Here is a 27,084-nt window from a genome sequence, read left to right as displayed (position 1 = left end):
GACCAGGCTCATCAGGCTAATAGGTCGATGGTTCCCGGGATCAGTGGTGGCTCCCCCTTTGTGGAGTGGGATAACTGTTGCTGTGTGCCATTCAGTGGGCACAAAGCCTGATGTGAGGTTATTATTGAACATGGTGCTTAAGTGGGGAAGCAGTTCATTGTGAAGTTCATGTAAAATGCAGCCTGGGATGTTGTCCGGTCCCATGGATGCTGTGTTTTTGGCTTTAGAGAGTGCAGCTTTTACCTGCGTAGTTGTGATTACAGGGACTCTGCATTCTTCCTGTATAGATATGGGCCCTTTAGGGGGGTGGGGGGGTAAAGTTAGCACTGAACCTATCTGCCAGGATGTTGGCAATATCAGTTGGTTCTGTAATATTTGTGCCTTTGTGCTGTAACTCAGAGCAGATCTGGGTGTTGCCATCGGGATTCTTGATATAGCTATAGAATGCTTTGTGGTTGTCCTTAGAATTAGTGGCAATTTTGATTTCATAGCTTGCTTTGGAGGATCTTATAAGGGATCTCAGTTTCTTACGGAGGCTGACCAGGGAGCTCCTCCACTCATGGGATTTTACTCTCTTTTGCAACAGTTTCTTTCTTCTGTTGTACATTTTGTTTATGGCAGGGGAACACCAGATTGGCTTCCTTTTTTTGGAGGCTAGCGTCTTGGTTCTGTTTGGGAAAGCACAATCCATGCACTCGTGAAAGTGCTTATAGAGTGCATTTGTGAAGGATTCAGCAGTTGTAACTGTATTGTCCATCTGCATGGGTGTCATGAAGTTTACTACTTCTGTCTTTAGAAGCATGAAGTTGGCTTTGGAGAAATGTATTTACCGTGGTTTCCTTAATGGCGGGTGGGATGTGGATATCAAGGGTGATTAGCTTACTTAGTTGACTTCAGGTGTGGAACATCAGTAACTCATGTTGGTAATGACTAGGTCTAGGATATTGTTGCCCCTGGTGGGGGTGTGGATAAGTTGATCCAGGGCATTGGAGTTTATGAATTCCAGAAAGCGTTGAGCTAAGGAGTTGGTACACAAGTAGTTTTCCCAGTTAATGGTGGGGTAGTTGAAGTCGCCCATTATTAGGGTGTTTGGTTGAACCCTAATATTTTCCAGTACATCAAGAAAAGAGGAGTGGGAATCCTGGGGCATGGTGGGGGATCTATAGCAAGCTACAATGTGGATTGCAGTTTTGCCCAGAGTTAGTTGGACTTGGATAACCTCGGATGCATTATGCTGAGCAACTAGCCTGGAGGTGTGTATATCCTTAATGAATATGGACACACCTCCGCCTTTGGTGTTTCGGTCCAGGTTACACGGCCAAAAAGTGTGGTATGAGTTATAGCCTGGTAGTGCAGGGCTGCTCTCTGGACCCTTGAACCAGGTCTCAGTCACTGCACAGATATCGATGTTCTCCATTTCAAGGAGTGCCTCGAGTGAGTGCATTTTGAAATTTAGACATCTAGCATTGAGTAGCATTACCCTCAGTTTTTGCTTGCCTGTTCCTGTTACGGTGGTGAATTTATTTGAACCTTGCCTAAAAAAGGCACTGTAGGGGCAGCAAGAGCCTTAGCCAGTATTGGATTCTACCTAGACATAACTAAACCATTCAGAAAATCTGAACGACTTTTTGTCTCCTTTCACTCCTGGACTATGGGCAAGGCAGTCTCCAAGCAAACTACCTCAGGATGGACCATTAATTTCTGCTACTCACACCATGGCAAACCTTTACCCTAGGGGGTGAGAGCTCAGTCCACCAGAGGTAAGGCTACATCCAAAGCCTTCTTCAATGGCCCAGACACAGCTTCCATTTTAGAAGCTGCCACCTTGTCCACTAACCACACCTTCACCAAGCACTACAAACTAGATCAAGTCTCCAGAGCCAGGGCAGGTTTGATAGGACAATCCTGCACAGGTTTCTGGACTCTGCCACCTCTACCATTACCCTTACCTTTAACTAGCTGTGGTACTCTCTCACAGTATGAATACTGCAACTAATAGAAGGACATAGAATAGTTGTGTAAAATCTTACCATAACCATAGATGTCCTTCTCTTCCATGTTGAAGTATTCCATCCCTCCCACCTTCCCCCTGCATTACATTGGACTACTAACCTAGCTCCTAGCTTTTAGGAAGCTCTACCCTTAACCAAGAGCAAAAAGCCAGCATATGACACCTGACTGTTCTAGCTGACAATCCCGTATTCCTCTCTTAAGACTGTCTGTCTGACCTTCAAGTTCTGAGGTCTGTGCATGCAGACATCACATTTAATGTCCCTGGTTTATGGCCCTATGTGTGATTTCCCACGCACCTACAGCAACCAGGCTTAAGCTTTTGTATAGGAGCCGACATTGGGTCATCTGAGGCGAGAAATCCCACAGTAAGAATACTGCAACATGGAACAGAAAGACATCTATGGTTATAGTAAGATTTTGCACAACTATTCTTTATCTGTTGCCAAACAGGAAAGGAAAGGCTTAGTCTGAGGGAGAGAGGAATCGAACCATGGGGGAGGGGAAGCTGGATGTCAGACAGAGGCAGATTTGTTAGTAAAAGAAGGTTTTTTGCCTCTGAAACTCTAAGTAGGTTTGTCTGAGAATCTTAGAAACCCTCTTACTTCTAGCAGGTTGTCTAGGCTTTCTATGGACAAAGAAGATTTCAATGGATAGTTCCTCTGGAACCTAGCTACAGGAGAAACAAAATTTGTTTTAGATCTTGCATAACCATGCCCTTATCCAGCAGAGTTTTAAAACATTTGTTTTCTGCAGCAGCAGTGCTCAAAATATTGTGGTTGTCTAACATATACTCTAAAATGTTGTCCTTAATGTCTTCAGGTAAGGCTTGCAGGCACAACCAGGAATATCTTCTCCTCATGATAGAACCAAATGCCTTAGAAGAGGCATCGGTTGCATTTAATGGAATGGTGAGCTACCTGAGTGGCAGAACACGAAAGAGAGCAGAAGTCTTACTGTCTGAATCAAGCATATCAGTCAACCCCCCCTCCAGCCAGGAGAGAAGAGTCGGGACATATGTTATCATGTGGGTCTGATAATTTAATGATCCTAAAAGCCAAAGTAGCAGAAGTATATATATTTTCCCTTACCTCTCCATAGTGTGGCTGTCCTTGTCAGAAGGCAAAAGCTTGGAAGCGAAAAGCAGTTTGGATGGCTTATCTGTGGACACAGAAACAACACTTTGATCATTAAGCTCTGGAGCCAAAGGAAGAATGTACCTGAAGAATATGCTAAGGATTCTTCACCAGAGTGTGAGTCTTCATCAGAATAGTAAGAATCCCTAGGTTTCATGGAAGGGGTGGAAGACCTGGCAGCAACAGCAGAATCCCTGTGGGGATTTCAGAACCATAAGGGCAATTTTTAGCTTTTTTTCTTAAGTGGCGGCTGAACTCCAGGGTGGGTGGATTTAACCATAGTACCCAGTGTCAATAACATCATATGCTGGTTTTCCAAATAAATAGAAAGAGACAACAGATGGCTGCAGTGTGTCTTAGGAACAAATGCTTAACTGCTATCACACTTGGTATGTAAAAAAAACTAAGCACAAAGAGCAAATCACACCACTAAAAGCCTTTCAAACAAATATAAAATGTATAGGAAAAAAGAATGAACGTGCCACCTCTTGCTCTCAAATATTTAAATTTTTATTTTTATTTTACATTTGTTGACAGGGATAGTCTGACTGGCTGCATGTCCATTCTCAGCGGAGGCCCGGGGAGAAAAGCTCCAAGGGTAAGCAGATACAGCATTACATAATACCAGCATTACATATTACAGACTATTTACAGAGATTACATAAGTAAGCAAGTTAAACAAGTTCCACAGGTTACAGTTAATCCTGAGCACAAGTCAGGATTAAATTAAATTACACAGTAAACTGGTTAACAGATTTTTACACATTCTCGAGAGAGTTAGCCAGGCTTGATACAAATGACATAGCCAGTTAAGTGACAAATGTTGCTTGAGTCTAGTTTTAAATTGACCTAAGGTGGAAAGTAAGGTAATATCAGCTGGAAGAGAGTTCCAGGATCTACTTACAGAGTTTGCAAAGAGAGAATCACCGGCTGTGTTATTAATTTTGCTAGTCTGAATTAGTAGTTTGTTAGAGGATCGAAGCGGTCTATGATTGTTATAGGGGGTGATAATATTTTTAAGTGCAGGAGTATTGTCCGGATTATAGAGGATTTTATAGGCCATAATCAGTTGGTTATACTGGATTAGGCTAGGCAGTTCAAGCCAACCAAGCTGATTTAGACTGATGCAATGATGTGTTCTAAAAGGCAGCCCAGTGGCAAACCTGGCAATGTGGTTGTAGCAAATTCAGAGTTTGTTAAGGACAGTCTTGTTCAAATTCGAGAGTAGAGGGGATGCATACAGAAGGGTTGAAAGAAGGTGAGAGCGAGCTATGGCAATTTTAGCTGGAGGAGTTAGGAAGGCTTTTATTCTGTAAAGTGACCCTAGTTTTTTATTGATGGTTTTGATAGTTTGGTTAACATGTAGGCTGAATTTTAGATTATTGTCTATGATGACACCTAATAGTTTTGTAGAGGGGTCAGGGGAGATTATTGTGCCATCATTTGAATTTATGGTAAAGGTGAAAGCAGTAGATCTATGTGTTGGTGAAAATAACAGCATTTTAGTTTTTTTTGGATTTAGGATCAGACTGTGTTCAGAAAGCCAGTTTTCTATTGTACTAAAGGTGGCTGACCATAACTCTACTGGAGATGTGGCTGAGCAAATCAGAGTAGAGTCATCAGCATATTGGATACAGCTGACTTTTGGGATGACAGCATAAAGGTTGTTAATGAAGATGGAGAACAGCAAGGGCCCTAGTACAGAGCCTTGTGGTACTCCAAGGGTGTTGGGTAGACTGTTAGAGAGTTTGTTCTGCCAGAGGACAGCCTGCTGTCAACCATTCAGGTAGGATTGAAACCATTGCAGGGCTCTAGTATCCAGACAGAATGTTTGCAGGGTGTGGATTAAAAGTTGGTGATCAACCTTTTGTGTTGGGAAAAATGAAAAGGGTAAAATAATTATTTTTTTTAGGTTTAGGGTTGGAAAGGTAGGGGTAATTGCTTGATAGGACAGAAAGTGAGGGTAAAAAAAAAAAACCCCCCGGGGGGGCTTTTTTTTGGGAAAAGGCCCCTTTTTAATGGGCAAGGTTTTAAGGGGGTTTTTTTTTTTTTAAGGGGTTGCTACTTTTTTTTCCAAAGGGCCAAAAGGGGGGAAAGCCTTTTAAGGGGGGGGCAAAATTTTGGGGCCTTTAAAAACTAAAAGGGGTTGGGAATGTCTCAAAAAATGCGTAGTTGTGATTACAGGGACTCTGCATTCTTCCTGTATAGATATGGGCCCTTTAGGGGGGTGGGGGGGTAAAGTTAGCACTGAACCTATCTGCCAGGATGTTGACAATATCAGTTGGTTCTGTAATATTTGTGCCTTTGTGCTGTAACTCAGAGCAGATCTGGGTGTTGCCATCGGGATTCTTGATATAGCTATAGAATGCTTTGTGGTTGTCCTTAGAATTAGTGGCAATTTTGATTTCATAGCTTGCTTTGGAGGATCTTATAAGGGATCTCAGCTTCTTACTGAGGCTGACCAGGGAGCTCCTCCACTCATGGGATTTTACTCTCTTTTGCAAAAGTTTCTTTCTTCTGTTGTACATTTTGTTTATGGCAGGGGAACACCAGATTGGCTTCCTTTTTTTGGAGGCTAGCGTCTTGGTTCTGTTTGGGAAAGCACGATCCATGCACTCGTGAAAGTGCTTATAGAGTGCATTTGTGAAGGATTCAGCAGTTGTAACTGTATTGTCCATCTGCATGGGTGTCATGAAGTTCACTACTTCTGTCTTTAGAAGCATGAAGTTGGCTTTGGAGAAATTTATTTACCGTGGTTTCCTTAATGGCGGGTGGGATGTGGATATCAAGGGTGATTAGCTTACTTAGTTGACTTCAGGTGTGGAACATCAGTAACTCATGTTGGTAATGACTAGGTCTAGGATATTGTTGCCCTGGTGGGGTGTGGATAAGTTGATCCAGGGCATTGGAGTTTATGAATTCCAGAAAGCGTTGAGCTAAGGAGTTGGTACACAAGTAGTTTTCCCAGTTAATGGTGGGGTAGTTGAAGTCGCCCATTATTAGGGTGTTTGGTTGAACCCTAATATTTTCCAGTACATCAAGAAAAGAGGAGTGGGAATCCTGGGGCATGGTGGGGGATCTATAGCAAGCTACAATGTGGATTGCAGTTTTGCCCAGAGTTAGTTGGACTTGGATAACCTCGGATGCATTATACTGAGCAACTAGCCTGGAGGTGTGTATATCCTTAATGAATATGGACACACCTCCGCCTTTGGTGTTTTGGTCCAGGTTACATGGCCAAAAAGTGTGGTATGAGTTATAGCCTGGTAGTGCAGGGCTGCTCTCTGGACCCTTGAAACAGGTCTCAGTCACTGCACAAATATCGATGTTCTCCATTTCAAGGAGTGCCTCGAGTGAGTGCATTTTGAAATTTAGACATCTAGCATTGAGTAGCATTACCCTCAGTTTTTGCTTGCCTGTTCCTGTTACGGTGGTGAATTTGTTATTTGAACCTTGCCTAAAAAAGGCACTGTAGGGGCAGCAAGAGCCTTAGCCAGTATTAGATTCTACCTAGACATAACTAAACCATTCAGAAAATCTGAACGACTTTTTGTCTCCTTTCACTCCAGGGCTATGGGCAAGGCAGTCTCCAAGCAAACTATCTCAGGATGGACCATTAATTTCTGCTACTCACACCATGGCAAACCTTTACCCTAGGGGGTGAGAGCTCAGTCCACCAGAGGTAAGGCTACATCCAAAGCCTTCTTTAATGGCCCGGACACAGCTTCCATTTTAGAAGCTGCCACCTTGTCCACTAACCACACCTTCACCAAGCACTACAAACTAGATCAAGTCTCCAGAGCCAGGGCAGGTTTGATAGGACAATCCTGCACAGGTTTCTGGACTCTGCCACCTCTACCATTACCCTTACCTTTAACTAGCTGTGGTACTCTCCCACAGTATGAATACTGCAACTAATAGAAGGACATAGAATAGTTGTGTAAAATCTTACCATAACCATAGATGTCCTTCTCTTCCATGTTGAAGTATTCCATCCCTCCCACCTTCCCCCTGCATTACATTGGACTACTAACCTAGCTCCTAGCTTTTAGGAAGCTCTACCCTTAACCAAGAGCAAAAAGCCAGCATATGACACCTGACTGTTCTAGCTGACAATCACGTATTCCTCTCTTAAGACTGTCTGTCTGACCTTCAAGTTCTGAGGTCTGTGCATGCAGACATCACATTTAATGTCCCTGGTTTATGGCCCTATGTGTGATTTCCCATGCACCTACAGCAACCAGGCTTAAGCTTTTGTATAGGAGCCGACATTGGGTCATCTGAGACGAGAAATCCCACAGTAAGAATACTGCAACATGGAACAGAAAGACATCTATGGTTTTAGTAAGATTTTGCACAACTATTCTTTATCTGTTGTCAAACAGGAAAGGAAAGGCTTATTCTGAGGGTGAGAGGAATCGAACCATGGGGGAGGGGAAGCTGGATGTCAGACAGAGGCAGATTTGTTAGTAAAAGAAGGTTTTTTGCCTCTGAAACTCTAAGTAGGTTTGTCTGAGAAAATCTTCTTAGAAACCCTCTTACTCCTAGCAGGTTGTCTAGGCTTTCTATGGACAAAGAAGATTTCAATGGATAGTTCCTCTGGAACCTAGCTACAGGAGAAACAAAATTTGTTTTAGATCTTGCATAACCATGCCCTTATCCAGCAGAGTTTTAAAACATTTGTTTTCTGCAGCAGCAGTGCCCAAAGTATTGTGGTTGTCTAACATATACTCTAAAATGTTGTCCTTAATGTCTTCACGTAAGGCTTGCAGGCACAACCAGGAATATCTTCTCCTCATGACAGAACCAAATGCCTTAGAAGAGGCATCGGTTGCATTTAATGGAATGGTGAGCTACCTGAGTGGCAGAACATGAAAGAGAGCAGAAGTCTTACTGTCTGAATCAAGCATATCAGTCAACCCCCCCCTCCAGCCGGGAGAGAAGAGTCAGGACATATCTTATCATGTGGGTCTGATAATTAATGATCCTAAAAGCCAAAGTAGCAGAAGTATATATATTTTCCCTTACCTCTCCATAGTGTGGCTGTCCTTGTCAGAAGGCAAAAGCTTGGAAGCGAAAAGCAGTTTGGATGGCTTATCTGTGGACACAGAAACAACACTTTGATCATTAAGCTCTGGAGCCAAAGGAAGAATGTACCTGAAGAATATGCTAAGGATTCTTCACCAGAGTGTGAGTCTTCATCAGAATAGTAAGAATCCCTAGGTTTCATGGAAGGGGTGGAAGACCTGGCAGCAACAGCAGAATCCCTGTGGGGATTTCAGAACCATAAGGGCAATTTTTAGCTTTTTTTCTTAAGTGGCGGCTGAACTCCAGGGTGGGTGGATTTAACCATAGTACCCAGTGTCAATAATGTCATATGCTGGTTTTCCAAATAAATAGAAAGAGACAACAGATGGCTGCAGTGTGTCTTAGGAACAAATGCTTAACTGCTATCACACTTGGTATGTAAAAAAAACTAAGCACAAAGAGCAAATCACACCACTAAAAGCCTTTCAAACAAATATAAAATGTATAAGAAAAAAGAATGAACGTGCCACCTCTTGCTCTCAAATATTTAAATTTTTATTTTTATTTTTATTTTACATTTGTTGACAGGGATAGTCTGACTGGCTGCATGTCCATTCTCAGCGGAGGCCCGGGGAGAAAAGCTCCAAGGGTAAGCAGATACAGCATTACATAATACCAGCATTACATATTACAAACAGACTATTTACAGAGATTACATAAGTAAGCAAGTTAAACAAGTTCCACAGGTTACAGTTAATCCTGAGCACAAGTCAGGATTAAATTGAATTGCACAGTAAACTGGTTAACAGATTTTTACACATTCTAGAGAGAGTTAGCCAGGCTTGATACAAATGACAGCCAGTTAAGTGACAAATGTTGCTTGAGTCTAGTTTTAAATTGACCTAAGGTGGAAAGTAAGGTAATATCAGCTGGAAGAGAGTTCCAGGATCTACTTACAGAGTTTGCAAAGACAGAATCACCGTTTGTGTTATTAATTTTGCTAGTCTGAATTAGTAGTTTGTTAGAGGATCGAAGCGGTCTATGATTGTTATAGGGGGTGATAATATTTTTAAGTGCAGGAGTATTGTCCGGATTATAGAGGATTTTATCGGCTATAATCAGTTGGTTATACTGGATTAGGCTAGGCAGTTCAAGCCAACCAAGCTGATTTAGACTGATGCAATGATGTGTTCTAAAAGGCAGCCCAGTGGCAAACCTGGCAATGTGGTTGTAGCAAATTCAGAGTTTAAGGACAGTCTTGTTCAAATTCGAGAGTAGAGGGGATGCATACAGAAGGGTTGAAAGAAGGTGAGAGCGAGCTATGGCAATTTTAGCTGGAGGAGTTAGGAAGGCTTTTATTCTGTAAAGTGACCCTAGTTTTTTATTGATGGTTTTGATAGTTTGGTTAACATGTAGGCTGAATTTTAGATTATTGTCTATGATGACACCTAATAGTTTTGTAGAGGGGTCAGGGGAGATTATTGTGCCATCATTTGAATTTATGGTAAAGGTGAAAGCGGTAGACCTATGTGTTGGTGAAAATAACAGCATTTTAGTTTTTTTTGGATTTAGGATCAGACTATGTTCAGAAAGCCAGTTTTCTATTGTACTAAAGGTGGCTGACCATAACTCTACTGGAGATGTGGCTGAGCAAATCGGAGTAGAGTCATCAGCATATTGGATACAGCTGACTTTTGGGATGACAGTATAAAGGTTGTTAATGAAGATGGAGAACAGCAAGGGCCCTAGTATAGAACCTTGTGGTACTTCAAGGGTGTTAGGTAGAAGGTTAGAGAGTTTGTTCTGCCAGAGGACAGCCTGCTGTCAACCATTCAGGTAGGATTGAAACCATTGCAGGGCTCTAGTATCCAGACAGAATGTTTGCAGGGTGTGGATTAAAAGTTGGTGATCAACCTTATCGAATGCCTTGGAAAGATCCAAGAAGAGGGCTGAGGATATATAATTATTGTTGCGATTATGGTTTATGGTGTTGGTAAAGGCTAAGAGGGCTGAAGTAGTGCTGTGATGAGGACAGAAGCCATGCTGAGTGTCTGCCATAAGGTGATTCTGGATTAGGTGATGCATGAGTTGTCTCTGAATACATTTTTCTATAATCTTTGCAAGTGGAGAGAGTATAGCTATTGGCCTGTAATTGGAGAATTCAGTAGAGCTGCCTCCTTTGTGAAGTGGGATTACATAGGATATTTTCCAGATGGTGGGAATTTTAGCTTCTACTATGGTTCGATTGATTAGTATTGAGATTGGGTAAACAATAGCATCAGCTGATTTTTGTAGGTACTTGGCAGGGAGTTGATCAGCAGAAAGTGTAGTGGGTTTTAATTTTTTGATCAAGGTACAGATAAGTGAAGTAGCGACTGGTTGGAAGCTGAATGCAAGTAGGTTTCTAGGGGTGCTACTTTCAGGACCAGGGGAGCTAGGAGGCAGTTGGCTAGCTAGGGCTTCAACTGTCTCAGTAAAGAATCGGTTAAAACTGTCAGAAACCTCGTCAGGGGTTTTATCAATAGTAGCAGCAGGGATTGGGGTTGAAGTTTGTCCAGGATGTAGTAGATTATTTAAACCTACCCAAAACTTCTGAGGGTTATTTTGATTTACTGTCTGTAAATTACAGTAGTATTGTTTTTTGTCATGTAAAATTGATTTTTTTGGTTTCGTTCCTGGATTGCCTGTATTTAATGTGATCTTGAGGGTCTTTAGAAGAACGCCATAAAGCCAGTGCTTTGTTTCTAAGGGTGATTTTGAGTTTAGACTCTTTAGAAAGCCATGGCACAGTTTTTGCCTTGGTTCTCTTTGAATGAACAGGTGCATGCAAATCAAGGATCTCAAGGAATTTGTTGTTAAAGTATGCTACTGCTTCCTCTAAAGGGAGGTGTTTTAGAATAGACCAATTACATGAATTTAGTTCTTGTTGGAATTTGGCAGGGTCAAAGTTTTTATTGTTTCTAACCTTTCTGAGTAAGGGTTGTTGGGAATTAATGGTTTTGTGCTTAATTATATATGTGAGAAGGCCAGGCTTAGAAGGCTTAGGCCATCAAGGAGGGTACCAGAGGTGTACAGTTGGGGGTGACTATGAGTACCCAGTCAAGTACGCTTTAAATAACTGAAACACTCTTGGTACAAACCACAGTTTAGGTGGAAGCTTGGTAGCTCTTAGAAGAACTGTTGAGCTGTTACAAACAGCAGTTTAAATTGAAGCTTGCTAAAACTTTTGAGCTGTTAACAGCAGCTGAAACACTCTTGATACAAACAGCAGTTAGAGTGGAAGTTTCCTGGCAATTACAAGAACTGTTGGGCTGGTAAGAACAGCTGAAGCACTCGATATAAACAGCAGTTTAAGTTGAAGCTTGCTAGCTCTTACAGGAACTGTTGAGCTGTCCAAGCTTCCACCTAAACTGCGGTTTGTACTGAGTGTTTCAGTTATATTAAATATTTGAGAGCAAGAGGTGGCACAGTCATTCTTTTTGGTATGTAAAAAAGGTACTTATGTCTATCTTTATGGGAAGTCTGCCTCCCACACTCAAAATTTCATGTTGTGGATGACAGGAAAACAAACTACAAGGAGGAAAAAAGAAAAGAAAGAACCCAAATGGGGCAAGTATCTTTAGAAGGCTTGGTAGATGAACCAGTATAGTGAACGGCTTACAGACTGAATTCAGAAGTAGTGCTCAGGCTGACAGTGAAGAAGTTCCGAGAATTAGGTGTCCATTCATCAGATATGTACATTATGTCTTGTATGTAGGACATACATCCGACATACCAAACCTGGCTTTGGTATGCTGTCTGGATGTTAGGCTATCCTCGGAAGGTTATCCCAAGAGTAAAGAATACTGCAACAGTGATAAGGAAGGACATCTGTACTTTTCTGTGAAAAGACAGAGGAATATTGTCTCATTACATCACGGACCCCATGCTTGATGCCACATTTGCAGTGTGACAACTACAGCAGCATCTCAATCTGGATGGTAAGAATGCAGTTACCCTGTATAGACCTCCAGTGGAGTAGCAACTTAAGCAAGCCCCTAAGAGAATGTAGTAACTCCCTGGCAAAGTCCAGTGTACCTTATCTGTAGTAAGGTGGAAAGGTGTTGTGAGACCTGTGCTGGACTGAGTGCATCCAAGGCTTTGTGTAAGAGACTAACCACTTGCCCACACTGTCCAATTTTGGTATTGAGGTCCCTGAATTAGATCTCATCATTTCCAGTGCCACACTTCCATTATGGACTAGACTCTGGAAAAGCTGGGATCAAGGATGCTTTGGAGAAGACCCCATTAAGCTTCTATATTGAGTTCCTACTTATGCTGTAATTGACTGAGCTGATTCTGTGGCTTGAGCAGCAGGTCTGCATCAAACTGCATGGCTTATAGACTCTTCTAGATGCTTACCTTCTTGGGAAAAGTCTTGTGTGAGCAGACATTCAGGGACTGATTGATCATTTCCAAAACAGTTATTCTGACTTCCTCCTATTGTTCCTCAAGGAGACTCCAATTTCTCAAGAAAAGAAACCTTATTGATGAGGGTTCTTCACCACAAATCAGGGTGGTCTTCTTGTGGTTCAACCCATAAAGTCTTCTAGAACAGTGACTCCACCGGCAACCATTAAACTTTCTTGGAACCTTGCCATATGTTTTCTCCAAATCTAGGGATGCCCATTTGGACTGTTTCCACATCTCTAGCCTTTTCTTCACTATGTGTCTCATTGCAACAGGTTGATTAGTGTACCTGATTGGAATCCAAACTACTACTCTCTCCTCCGTCCTTACTGTTCGACTTATTTGTTAACAAGGGGCAAATAAATTATATTGTTTTTCTTTGCTACTACAATGTTTAATAGACAAACAGGTTTTGCTGCATCATGTCTTGAAATGGATAATGGATTTCCTGAACCTGTAAAGATGGCCTCCCTGCCTACATGCGACTACTAACGAAGGCTCTCCACCTAAGAAGAAATGACGAATTTGCATGTTTTGAGAGGAGTGGGTGAAGGATTCAGAGTTCAACTTGTGGTTATACCGGGATGATAAAAATAGACTTCACCCACTGTCAAGTTTGCTGTTCAATTTCTGTCAGAATTGATGGATTTACAGCCATCAGAAAACATGCAGCTGGTGACAAGTATGGTACTTCCGCTGCACTACCCCAGCCCAGAGCACAGTTCAGGGTAGGCCTTCAAAGACTCCATGGTAGTAGTGTCAACCTCAACCCGAGACCCAGCCCAAAATAGCAGGAAGATAAAAGCGTCGACCGGAGGCCTTTAACAACATACACCTTCATGTCTGTCTGTCTCTCTATGTCCAAGCCCAAGCTCCCAGTGCTGGAAGAGTGGCAGTGGCGGCCCTCACAGCCCCTCCCCAGGCCTCTGGCAGTGAGAATCCTTCCCACTGGGAGCAGTTGTCCAGGTCTGACTTGGAAATAACAGCATAACATCCGCCCATCCGCCCCCTTGAAAGTCGTTAAGTAGATGTGCCCTGTGGCCTCATTGAAACTCCACAATCCAGGAATGGTTCCCAGAGGAGACAAGGACTCAGGACATCGTCTGCCTCATCGCCCATGCAGTATATCAGGGTGTTCACCTGGTTCTTCTGTCTGAGAAAAGATGCTGGCCTGGCCGGACCCGGAACCAGCGCGCGCGAATCCATGTCATCCATTCATGGTTTGGAAATCTATTGACAAGCCCCATTGCAACAATCAACAACATCCTTCCTGTCTCTCTCCACTTACGTCACATGTACCTCCCGGCTCCCAAAAGGCATAAAGCCTAAGACAACTCAACTCATTGAATACACCACAACAAGCACAAACAAAACTCTCAAAGCCAAAACATGTCAACAACAGTGAAACATTTCTTTCCCACTCCCAACTGTTTGAACCAAGAACAAGTTACTGCTTTTGAATTAGCAATGACATTTCATGGAACACATCATATCATCATAGCTACTCTTTGCAGGCTTGTGGTAATAAACTCTTTTGCCATATATTTTCCAAATCCAAATTGAACAAAAAAATTTCCTGTGGAAAAACAAAAGCAGAGTCGTTCACTGAAAACATTTTATCACCTCATTCCGTGGAGCTGGCTTTAAGGGAACTACAGCAGAATAAGCCGTTCTCATTGGCAACCAATGCTTCAAACAAAGGCAATTTGAAAATGTATCCATTGGCAGTCAGGCTCTCTTCATCTACCAGAGGCGTCACTGATCGTTTGATTTCTATGTGGACAGTGATGAAACGGCAGATGGAGTAACAACCAAGATTTTAGAAGTGCTAGAAGGCAACGGTCTGCAAGTTGAAAACTTAGTCAGCTACTGTGCTGATAATGCATCTGTCAACTATGGCAAGCACCATTCCATTTTTACTAATTTAAAGACCAAACAGCCATGTCTTATCAAAGCAAACTGCCATGTTCTGCACAACACTGCCAAACATGCATGCAAACAGTTGACCTATGATGTTGAGCAGTTGTTTGTCAAGGTGTGCAAAGAATTTATGATCATCAGCTAAACGGTTGGATGAGCTAAAATCTTGCTATGACTTTGCAGGGGAAGAATACTCTGCTTTATTGCATCATATTCCTGTGTGTTGGTTGTCTCTTGAACCTGCAGTAGAAAGGCTGATAAAATGCTGGACAGCCGTAAAGGTTTACTTCATCAGTGAAGGAAAACAGGAAATTAATAAATTCATTTGGAGTTTTATTGTATATCAGAAAGATGGGTTGTTTAAGAATGGCCAACTTTCTGTCTCAGAATGCTACATTCATTTTGTGTACAGCTTCATGACAGTGTTCACACAGGCCATTAAACAGCTGGAGTCAAACGCAACTTGTATCACACAACTTTTTGATGTGATGGAGAAAGTACACAATGAGTTGGTAGAGAGAAAAAATGATCAGTTTTTTAGCTTTGCAGTTAACAACAGTTTCAGATTTATGACTGACAGTCGGTTATTATTTAAAACAGAAGCAATGAACATGTAGATCGAGCGATAGCTTACCTGGATAAGTGATTTGACTTTTAAACAATTCTGCTGAATAAACTGCATGTTCTAAACCTTGATGAGCCTTTCTTTTTTTCTGACATTTTGGAGATAGCCTGTGGTGTGTCTGTTGATGGAGATGAATTGTATGCTGAGTATCTGTGCTTGAAACAAGTCATCCCAAAGCTGAAGGCAAATCACACTGAAGTTGACAAACGGGTTGAATTCTTTAGTGGCTGTGATGCACCGAACTTGAAACAAATAATTGAATTTGTTTTTGCTATTACCACTAGCAACACCCATGTTGAACGTACATTTTCAATGATGAATAACTTGTGGACTGATGAGAGAAACTGCATGAGGCCTAAGCTTGTGAAAGCTGAACTGTGTATAAAAGTCAACTTTGATTTATTGTTTTCTCAGTATTTTTTTACTGTGTATCCAAAGAAAAGTCGAGCTGAGAGCTGCAAAAAGTGAGCAGAAATATTAATTTAAGAAGAACAGGGATTAGAGCATTAGACAGTAGTCATGGAACAATCACAGTTTATGGAACGTATTTGTTTGAAGTGTTAGGACAGTAGGAGGACCTTGTGGGAGACGTCTTTAAAACTGAATGGCTTTAGAACATTGCAGAAGACGTATAACAAAAGAACAGCAAGCCTCAGAAACCTCTAGGAGTAGGAGAGCACTGAGCTGTTGAGTGTCCTAATATAATTGTAAATATTACATCCCGATTGCAGTCAGAGCGGGAGATTTAATGACCACCCAGCAACAGGACTAACTGAAGCCAGAGTGAACCCACCAAAACAGTGATTGCAGCTGGTGTAACCCGTGCTGTGGATGTATAGCATGTCATTTAACAGCTGCAGTACTAGACATCTGTAAAAAGGATCCAGGCTGATCCCATTGTGCCATGTTTACTTCAAGCAGTCACACTTTTTACTTATTGAATTATCAATTTACTGTAGAAGCAGTTACATCTTTTCTGTACCAAATTATCAATTTGTGGATGAAGCAGTCTAAGACATGTCTAAGTACTATTTGTAAAACTGTAAATTTTCATCAGCAGAATATGTTTAAAACTAGGGTATTGTAAAATGCAAGGTTAGTAAAAATGAAAGCTGTGCTTGGTAAATTGCTGATAGCAGAAATGACTAAAAGACTATGAAGTTTTGGTTATTGGATTATATGTACTTCAGCAAAATGTCCTTCATTGTTAAGCAGATTGGCTAAACTGTGCTAGAAGAAGTGTTGATCCTTCCTTGAGAAAGTGGCTTCTTTTCTGTAAAGGGTACAGAGTTGTTTATCTGCAAATTTTCAGGAGACCCCAAAGATGTATACTGAAAGCTGATTAAGTGGGTATGTCTTAGCTGCAGACTGCTAAAGGAACTATGTCAGAGAGTGTGTTTAGACTGCATCTGATCCTGCATGTAAGCAAGAGAACTTTTCTATAGTTTAGACATATTGACTAAAAAATTCAGCCAGCTAGGGCTCGGTGCTATCAAATTCAGCCAGAAAGGGCAGTGCTAGGGCTAGGGGCTATCAAATTCAGCCAGCAAGGGCAGTGCTAGAGGCTTTCAAATTCAGCCAGCAAGGGCAGTGCTAGGGCTAAGAGTGAACAAATTCAGCCAGCTAGGGCTAAGGGCTACTGATTTAAATTTGGTTATCCATTTCTCTGAAGGAAGTGCTTTAAGTGTTTTCTAATTTTTGTGTAAGAGAAGATAAAACAACTGCTCTGTTTGTTTTCCTCTGTTTTAACAAGGTTGAACTGCAATTGACTGTTTTGTTTTCCCTTGCTAAATTGTGTGTGAAAAATATTATGAACCAATATTGTGTGTGCTCTTCCTGAAGGCTGCAAGTGTTAACTTTGCTATAATATGCATGCAACAAATATGGGTATGTGTTTGTTACACCCTGAAATAATGCCCCTGCTTGTCTGCACATGGTAAAATATGAAGTGCCTTTTCAACCTGTTTCAGAAGACCTCTGCAACACAGCATTGTAAGTAGATTGTGCTACATACATCACTTGGAGAGTTAGCATCTGACCTAAGTTTCTGATCATCTGGCCACACTCTTACATTGTGTTTTTCTCTTGCTGCATCCACTATCCATGATGCTGATGCTCCGAACTCTTCAGTGCCTGGCTTAGTGACCTCATGCTCAGACAAACCAAGTCTTCAGTCTTTCCTTTACTATTCCTATACCATCCAAAAGGCCTTTTGCATCTTTCATCATACGCTGAAACACCAGAATACATTATAAATATTTTGAACAGCTGTTCTTCCATTGTGTAATTTCTTCTGAGCTTTAGCTCTGCTATATTCTGTAAAATACACATCTTCCAGAAACTTGCAATGAGTAGAGAGAGAAAAAATAAAAAGAAAAGCAGTATCGTGAGCTTTCACGTCATTTTGCCATTCTCCTTCACAACTAGTCGTATGTACATTGTTTATGCAATTCATACTTGGAGTCATTGAAAGCAGAGTCAAATTCCTTGTATGTGTGCATAGTTGGCCAATAAATGTGATTCTGATAGCTGATCCACACCCCATTGGTGACCCCATTCTTCTTGATGAAAACAACAAGAGTGGAGAAGCTGCATTTATACCTCTGCTTGGGTTAAGTCTTCCTATTGAAGAAACCAGGAAACTACAATGCAAATGATTTTTCATTTTGGCACCAAATCCAAAAGTATATCTCCAGTCCTAAGGCCTCAGAAAAATGTCTGCAGTTTTAGATCAGCTATGTTCATCATTTTATTATATATTTTTTTTCTCCAATAGTTTTTATTGGTTTATAAAAGAGGTAATGAACAATAAAAACATGACAATACAAGAAGGAAAAGTTCAAGCACAGTATGAAACTAATTTAAGTCATTAAATTAAGCATTGTATTCCTCTTGTAAACACAGGCTATAAAAAAAGAAAAAAATTATATACAAATTTTATATATATATATATATATATATATATATATATATATATATATATGCACACACATATAGTGCTACTGTAAACTCTAGAAGATGAAACCAAGTAATTCTAAAATAGGCTTATGTGCTTGAGATGATAATAGTAATGATAGTAATAAAAATAATAATAATCATAAGAGGGGACATGTCAGATCACACAAGTTGAAGTCGAAGCATCAGGTATAATAATTCAGACAATTACTCAATTGCCCTGAATGATATCAAAAATCAGTTTCCAAAATTTCTGGTAGGTAGTCCTGTTTATTAGGGTTATTAATAAAGATTTTTTGTGAGGATATGTATTTTATCACTAGGTTCCTGAAACCACACCAAGATAATTTAGTGTGGTCTAACCGATTTTTGGTTATATAAAATTTAATCAATAAACATAGGGTAATAAGTACACAAAATTTCAGTTTAGGTAATCTGAGATCATTAATCTATAAAAATGCTAATTCCCATGATTGGGTTGACTTTTGATAACCCATCTTTTCTAATCTAACTTTGAGAGAACACCAGAGTTTATATGTGCGACTGCATGACCAGAGGATATGCTAGAGATCCGCTTGGGGAAATGAGCAGCATGAACATGATGGGGACATATTACAATTGAATTTATTTAAAATACAAGGAGTAAAATAAGTGTTGTTATTAACCATCAATTGTGTGTAAATTAGCTTTTTAAATGGGGAAAACTTAATGGTGGATTCTATTGCTATGAGCTTTTGGTCTTAACTGAGGTCGCTATTATGTTGATTCTAGTAATTGGAAAAAAGTAATACATTCTGATGTTTAGAGGCCATCAACAATTTATAGGTGTTTGATAACATACTTTTTCTTTTAGTTAGGCTTTTTATGACTTCTATAGCATTAGATATATCTCTTCCAGTGTTGGGTTCATCCATGACTACTGTTGTTAGAAGTTCCCTAATTTGACGAAGAATAATAGTGTACTTCTGTCCAAGTTTTAACTCCTCTCTGAGTTTGTGCAATGATTTCTCTTTATGTCTGTATATATCCCATACAATATAATCTTTAATTAGAGGGTAATTCAATAGATTAATTATTTTATTGTTTAATCTTATATTTGGGTTCTTATGAATTGTTTGTAAAAAGGGCAGGGCTCTTTCTAACTCCATATATTTTATTAGGCTTTAAAAATTCTTTACTCTTTGCCTCAGGATGCTATTAATAGAGGAGCTACTGAAGTTCTTGACTGTTAAGAAGGGTAAGGCTTTGGAATTGAAATTATTACTACTTACATGACTATGCCAAATTTTAATTCAAATAACTCTGCTTGCACATATTATCCAATAGTAGAGATGAAAATCTGGCACGCTTAGACCTCCTTTTAGCTTGGGATAGCATAATTTCTGATAACTTATCCTAACCGCTTTTGGGAACCAAATAAACTTAGCCAACTCTTTATTAATCTTTTGAAATAAATCATTATGAATAACCAAATTGAAGGCATTGAACTGATACAATAATTTAGGTAAGACATTCATCCTTATAATTGCTGTTTTAGATAAAAGAGACAGATTAAGTTGTTGCCATCTATGAAAGTCCTGTAGAATGCCCATCCATACTTTCATAAGGTTATTCTGATACATGGATTGAGAGGTATGATCAAATTGCATTCCTAGGTACCTGAAAGAGTAATTAACTCTGAATGGGGACTCCATAAATAGATATTCTTTATGGAATAAAGGGTTAATAGGGAAAATGAGTGATTTCTTTGGATTGACTAGATAGTTCAAGACTTTTGAAACTCTATCTAGTGTATCAGATAATCTGTTGATGTCTGAAATGGGGCATTTGAAATAAATATTTAAGTCCTCCGCTTATGCCGATAAACTTTAAGGATGTAATGTGGTTTGAGATATTGAAAGTAATAGGGGCTCAAGATATAAGTTAAAAAGGTGGGGCAATAGGGGACATCCCTGTCTAGCTCCATTCAGTATTCTGATAGGTTTAGATAAAGTCTTATTAATGTAGCGATAGGTATAAGTTTTACTGTATAGATTTTCAGTAAGATTAATGAAGCTCTTGGGAATGCTGAAGTGGGACATGGTTGTAAATAAAAGCTTCCAGCTCACTCTGTTGAAAGCTATACAGGCATTGAGTATTAATCCATACTTCGGGTTCTTATCATCCTTACTGAGATGTAGCATAGCATCTAATGTTAAAGTATTATCCCATGTCTGTCTATTTAACATAAATCCTGTTTGTTCCGGAGAGTTTATGAATGGCATAACTTTCTTCAGTCTTTTGGCTACGATCGATAATAAAATTTTAATATCCACATTAATTAGGGATACAGGCCTGTAGTTATGTGGGTTAGATCTATCCAGGGAATTTTTGGGAATGAAAATTGTTTTGGAATTATTTAGATGATAATCAGATATTCCGTATACTTTAATACAATTGTATACTTTCAATAGTATTGGTGATAAAATCTGGTTAAAGGTCTTATAGTATTCTGAAGTATATCCATCCAGACTGGGGGCCTTGCCCCTTTTCAATCTCCCTATGGCATCAGCTATTTCTTTTTGTTCAAGAGGAGCAGCTAGGAATTCTACATGATTTTTACTTAATTTAGGGAATATAATCTTATCAAGGAATTCTGTAATTTCTTGTAAAAAGATTGTTGATTATTTATGCCATATAGTTCTGAATAAATCATATTAAAAAGATAAAGTATTTGGGTATCGGATTTAAGCACCCTATCTTGGTTATGAAGGAATGAAATTCTGGCTGTTTCTTGTCTATTTGCAGTAATACTAGCCAAGACTTTAGATGGGAATTGTGCCCATTCTGAATATCTGGCTATGCATCTTAGTTCATACATAGAATAGTTGTGTTGATATAGTTTGTGTAATTGTCTTTGGGTATTATTTAATAGAGTTTCAATATCGGGATTTGATTTATCTTGAGACTTATTTTCTAAATCTAACAAATCCGCAACTAACTTACTTTCTCTTTCTATTGCTATTCTTTTAAAATAAGTAGCTTTTTGAATAAGGACCCCCCTGAGCTGTGTTTTACAGGCAGCCCATTGAATATCATATGGGATATGTATGTCTTCCATACTGTTATCTAGTTGCGTTAAAATGTCAGGTATCTCCCAAATTACCTCAGGTTTAGATAATAGATTATTATTTAAGGACCAGTTACAGTTCCTGAGTTTTTTTTGTTGGGTTGCTAGGAAAATTTAATTTTAGGGTAGTTCTAGAATGATCCAAGAAGTGCCTCAGTTCTGCATGATATTTAATGTCCCATTCTGCAAGTGATTCTGAAATAAGGAAAAAATCTATCCTAGACCATGTATTATGACATTTGGAATATGTGTATAAACCTCTCCTCTCCATCCCTTCACCAAATGAGATAGGGTCTATTAAGCATAAATCAGTCATTAATTCACCTAAGGCAATTGACACCTGCAAATTTTGAGATAAGGGGTTGCAAGTATGGTCTTCCCTGATCAATAACCACATTCCAATCCCCACCTACTATAAACTCATGGTCAGGAAATTTACGTAAGATATTGTGAATTTTTAAAATAAAGTCCTGTTGTTTCTGGCAGGGACCATAGACATTAAGAAAGAGAGTTTGTTTTCGATTGGATGGATTAATAGTTATAAAATAACACCATCTGCCCTTTTCATCTGAGCGCTGATCTAAAATTGTTAACTGAAAAGACTTTTTAATAATAGCTGCACCTTTTGATTTTGAATTATCCCCAGCTGCAACTATTCCTTTAATCCATTTTTTTGGTAAAAACTCCTTTCCAGTCCTCTCTAAACATGTGTGTTTCCTATAAAAAGCATATATGCGCTTCAGATTGAAGAATTAAATGCATCAGTAAATTCTTTTTACTTTTATCTTGTAACCCCTCACATTCCAGGAATCTATGATTCACATTCCCAGGGTTTAATTTGTGAATCGAGTGTTACCATTTATGAGATGTGGTATTTATGAATTACAAGGCTCCAAAAAATTTGAATGAACACAATGGATGTAGGGGCAAAAAACAGATATACATAAAATAGCATGTTCATATCAGCACCAACACACTTTCAATAGCAATCCTGTGCCTACCCACCTGCCCCAGCTGTATGAAAGAGTATGGTAAATTACGGTTACAAACAAAGACATTATGAAGTGCTTTCCAATTTGAAAGGTTGTGTAACCTAAGCAAAGCATTGCAAACAATACTTCTAACAGTTTAAAAACTCTAAAACATATATACAATAGCAATGTGATTCCTAGAGTCATTATCCTTTACCCTTCTAACAATAATCCAATCTTCTCCTACAAGAAAGTACAGTGAAGTAAGGTACAAAATAGCCACCGCACTGTTAGCCAAGTAAATATTTTCTTAAGCCCTAATTAGCAACAATATTATAATTGCAGTGATCCTTAATAAAATACATTATTAGGGAAGAAAATATTTAAGTTGAGTAATGTAGAGGTTTTACTTTATATGAAGAACCTAATGTATATATACCCAAAGGTACATCATCTAAAAAATAAACGTGACAAGGACTGGTGTAACAGACTTAATAAAGTAATATCTTGTCGCATTAGCATATAGCATATTAAACATTTCTTAGTATTAGCAGAAGGTTGGCCAAGATTCTTAGTCCACTCTCTGCTTAGCTAACCTCAACTATTGAAACAAAAGTGACTTCTCAGAAGTTATAAAACTTAACTTCGCTATTCATTAGTTTAAAAAAAAAAATAATTTGAGAATATAACCAACCATTCACAGCGCTCTAATCATGCATAACCTGATATTCAAAATTACAGAAATTGTTTGAGAAACACAATATTTGGCAGCAGTAATTATATGAAATAGGCTGCACATTAAATTAACTCCAGAGCTGATTTCCAGTAGTTAAGCTACTGTCCTTAAAAGTGTATCTCCAGCAGACAAGTGACTATCGAGTAGCAGTTTAAACAGTTTAACAGAGCTATCATCAGATTGGTAATTGCAGGATATCTGTAAATGCCATCATTTTAGATCCTCAACATGCAATGACCCACATTCGTTATTGAGAAACTTTTTTTATATACACGCTCTTTACCTTTAGTGCTAGACTGTTTGTTCTACATGAGTTGGGTGGATCTTGTGTTGAAGATAAACAACTTGGCTGTTTGTGTGTTCATCTTGTCAAAGGAAGACATAGGAACCTAGGCAGGGAGTTGTAACTTAAAGTCATGCCTACCTTCCAACAGAAGCTGAAAGATATGTTTCATAGAGGGACACTTTCTGTCTGGTGAACACTTCAGAACTTCAAATGTTCTAATATCGACTCCTATTCAGTGAAAGCTGAAAATATCGAAACAAAAGAAAACCAAATTTTTTCCTAGGGAAAGAATTTGGTTGTCCGTTTCTGTTGCTTCGGTATTTTCAGCGCTGTGGTGGAAAGTTACAGGTTGGGTTCAGGTAAATGTGCGATTGAGTGGATGTGAGGGTTAGGGCGGGTTAGGTGAGTTAGGGTTAGGGCGCGGGACAGGTAAGTGTGTGATTGCGTGGACGTGAGGGTTAGGGTGGGGTAGGTGAGTTAGGGTTAGGGTGCAGGTGATGTGAGTGTGCAATAGTGACGGACCTTAGGGTTAGGGTTTGGGTTAAGGTAAGTGGATAGTTAGTGATGTGTGTATAGTTTAGTGTAGGGTTAGGCGTAAGATTTTAGGTGTATGTGTGTGGATTGCTGTTTGTTTGGTGTGCTTGTGTTGTGTGTATGTGTTTTGGAACAGCAAATTTTTTTCCCTAGGAAAAAATTCATTGTTCTGTATGTTCGATGCTTTCAACTTTCACTGAATAGGGGTTGATATTAGAACATTCAAAGTTTTGAAACTTCGGTTTTCTAATATAGACCCGAGTCAAATCAGTACCCAGTTCATTTCAATAAAAGCACAAAGTTCTACATTACATAAGCAGCTCCAGGGGGGTTGGTAATGGTGATAAGCCCACTATGCACATTGGAAAGAGAAGGTGTTGTGGCTGGCACTCAGGGTACAGGGGCACGTGAAGAACAGACTTGGCTGTTTATATATAAACACACACAAACAAGCATATATTATACTCGTATGTTATCCTTATTTTTATATATATATATATATATATATATATATAGATATATATATGTCTGTACTATTAAATATGCATACCAATTTAGTGTGTGCTGCAGGAAGAGATGTTCATAACAGATAACACATCTCGTACAAGGCACCGGATAGGTCCATAGTTCTAAATGGATTCCCTTTGAATGTTCAATTCACTTACGCATTTCTTTTTTGAAGACTGAAGAACAAACCTCCTTCTCTTTGTCTGACTATATGTACTGTGTGCAGGTTCAAACTCTAGTTTTCTGTTGATACCAATGGTTAGTGTTTTGAGAAAAGGGCAACATGGTCTTAGAAGACACTTAAGTCATCTTTTTTTAATGATAAGATGCAGGGGGGATGTAGGGGGTTTGTGCTTAGACTGCACTAAGCTGATGTGATTGCAAGTACATGCGTTTAGCATGTGTGCCCTAAAGTGCTTGCGATTGCACAAGTCTAAGAGCCTAGGTGTTTAAGTAAAACTGACCTATGAGTACAAGAGTTTAGAGCATGTCTGCCCTCAAGTAAACAGCTTTGTGCAGTAGTGGCAGCAGCTGTAAAGTACTTAGGATTCCAGTAACTTCCCACACTGCAGTGATCTACACAGGAATAACCAAAAGGCTATAGGACCACAGACCACAGTTAAAAATACAGTCTTGGTTACTGACTTGGGTATTTATACTTAATTTTATACTTATATTTATACTGCACTGTCACTGAGAGACTTCAAGTACCTCCATTTCAATGTACAGATTTTTACAGAATGTCAGATTTTTGCGTCATATTCTTGGTCTGTACCTCATAAAACTTGTAATTTTCTGGCAATTCATTCATAATTGCTGCCACTAAATGGAATACATTTGAAGTTCAGACTTCATATCTTTCAGAAAATATATCCTAACACAATTATGTCATTTTAGCAACTTTCAAAGTTTATAAGAGTAATATTTGAAGTACATCCCAATTTTTGGTCCTTTACCCCCCCTCTTTATTTTAAGCTTTGTCCAGATTTCCTGCACTAAGAGGTTGACAGGTATGATTGCACCCCCTCTATCAACCTTGAAGGGTTTGACTGGAAAATGGCTTAAATGACCTGAACTAAAGTGATAAATCTTTTTGCAATTTCTACATTACTTAAGAACGACTATAAATATAATATTTCAACTATCAGCATGAGGCTCTGCCTCCTGGACACAAGCACTCACAAGCTGTCAAATGATCAGCAATTGTTGGTTAGCTGGGTCAGATAGCTTAGAGTTGGCTGGAGATTCCCCAAAAATCCAAAATTATATATAAGGGATTGTTGCCGTGGGAATGTCTAGCCAATGTTTCTATGCAAAATCCAAATCCTGCATCTAAAAACACCTGGGGAAGGTAGAGTATGATGAGTATGAATAGAATCTGATGAAAAGTCAAGGTGACAGCAAGTCGTTGTACCCAGACAATTGTCACTACTTGTCACAGTGGTAACTACAGGACTAGCTGGTGAACACCAAAGGTGAGCAGTTTAAAGACATAAATGCCATGCAATGCTAGTGAAGAAGGGGGTGTCTCTCAAATTTCAGTAACAGGTACATCAAGTTAGATAATGGCTGTAGCTGACACTTTCCTAAATGAAGGTCTAGATGTAGGAAGAGCTTGGAAAGGTCACTGAGAATGATACAGACAGCATCAAAGTGGTTAAAAGGACACTAGCCAGAGAGTCAGGATGAAGACGTTGATATTGCCCAAGATGTTCTCAGAAAGGACGGAGAATTATTTTCATTGTCTGACACTGGTGAGAGTTGATGGAGTGCTCAGAAGCTGAAAAGGCAGGGTCAGTAGCAGCAGTTGTAGTTTGACCTGGGTCAGTTTTGTTGACCGAGAACACCAATTGTTGAGTTGTCATGCTTAATATGTTATTGAAAATGTGGACACTACTACTGGATTGGCCAACTATAGTGGTGGTCCCCATTTACAGAAAAGGACTTGAGGGCACATTCCAATTACAGAGAGATCCACTCCTGTGCCTCCATGAAGGATGCTGAAAAGGGGACTTTATGCAACCGATTTGCCTTTGATTTTTGGAGAAGCAATGTGGTTTGCATCCTAGTTATGAAAGAGGGACAACTCCTTGTCCTTTTACAAATACTAGAGAAGTCATGACATTTTTGCCAGTAAATACACATTATGGACTTGGTGAAGGCACAGAACCATATGCTCTGTAATGAGTTGAGAAAAGCAACAGCAGCATGTGGTCATAGAGCTGCTTATTTGCCCTTTGATTCTAGCATTTGCAAGGTGAGAGTTGTATCCCTGTTTTTGGTGCCAAATTGACACATTCAAAATGGACAAATTCAGAAACTTGTGATCCTATCTGCCCTCCTGTTAATGATGTTCATGGACACAATAACAAAGTATAACTAAATGTTCTAGAGCTCCCAGTTTGGGTAAGCAAGGGTGGCCATTGTTGTCTGCAGGAAATAGTGTCCTCATAGCCTCAACTAACTGCTTCTAATTATTTGAGTCTTATGGCTAAAGGTGAGTGATAAAGATGGAAAGTCTTTTTAACCACTCCAGGCCTTGTGCAGACACCGTATAGGACTATACTAGAGAAGCGAGTCCAGAATCACAAGGCAAACCTCTTAATTCACCAGTCATGCTATCTTTGCCAAACTCAGCAGGGGGTCAGGGATTTGGGTGGTCAATGAATTTACTCAGGTCTAAGTCAAAGGGTTTTGGTGGTGCCTGTGAAAGATAATCTTCAGGTAAAAACAATATTAGAAGAAAATGTCATTCAATTCAAGTCTGAGATGACTGTTACTGTTTGCCATGTTTTCTTTTGTTTTATGGTGGGCTAAA

This window comes from Protopterus annectens, chromosome 1.part0, assembly GCF_019279795.1.
Source record: "Protopterus annectens isolate FY-2018-M chromosome 1.part0, PAN1.0, whole genome shotgun sequence".
NCBI lineage: Eukaryota > Metazoa > Chordata > Ceratodontiformes > Protopteridae > Protopterus > Protopterus annectens.
This window is presented reverse-complemented; position numbering follows the sequence as displayed.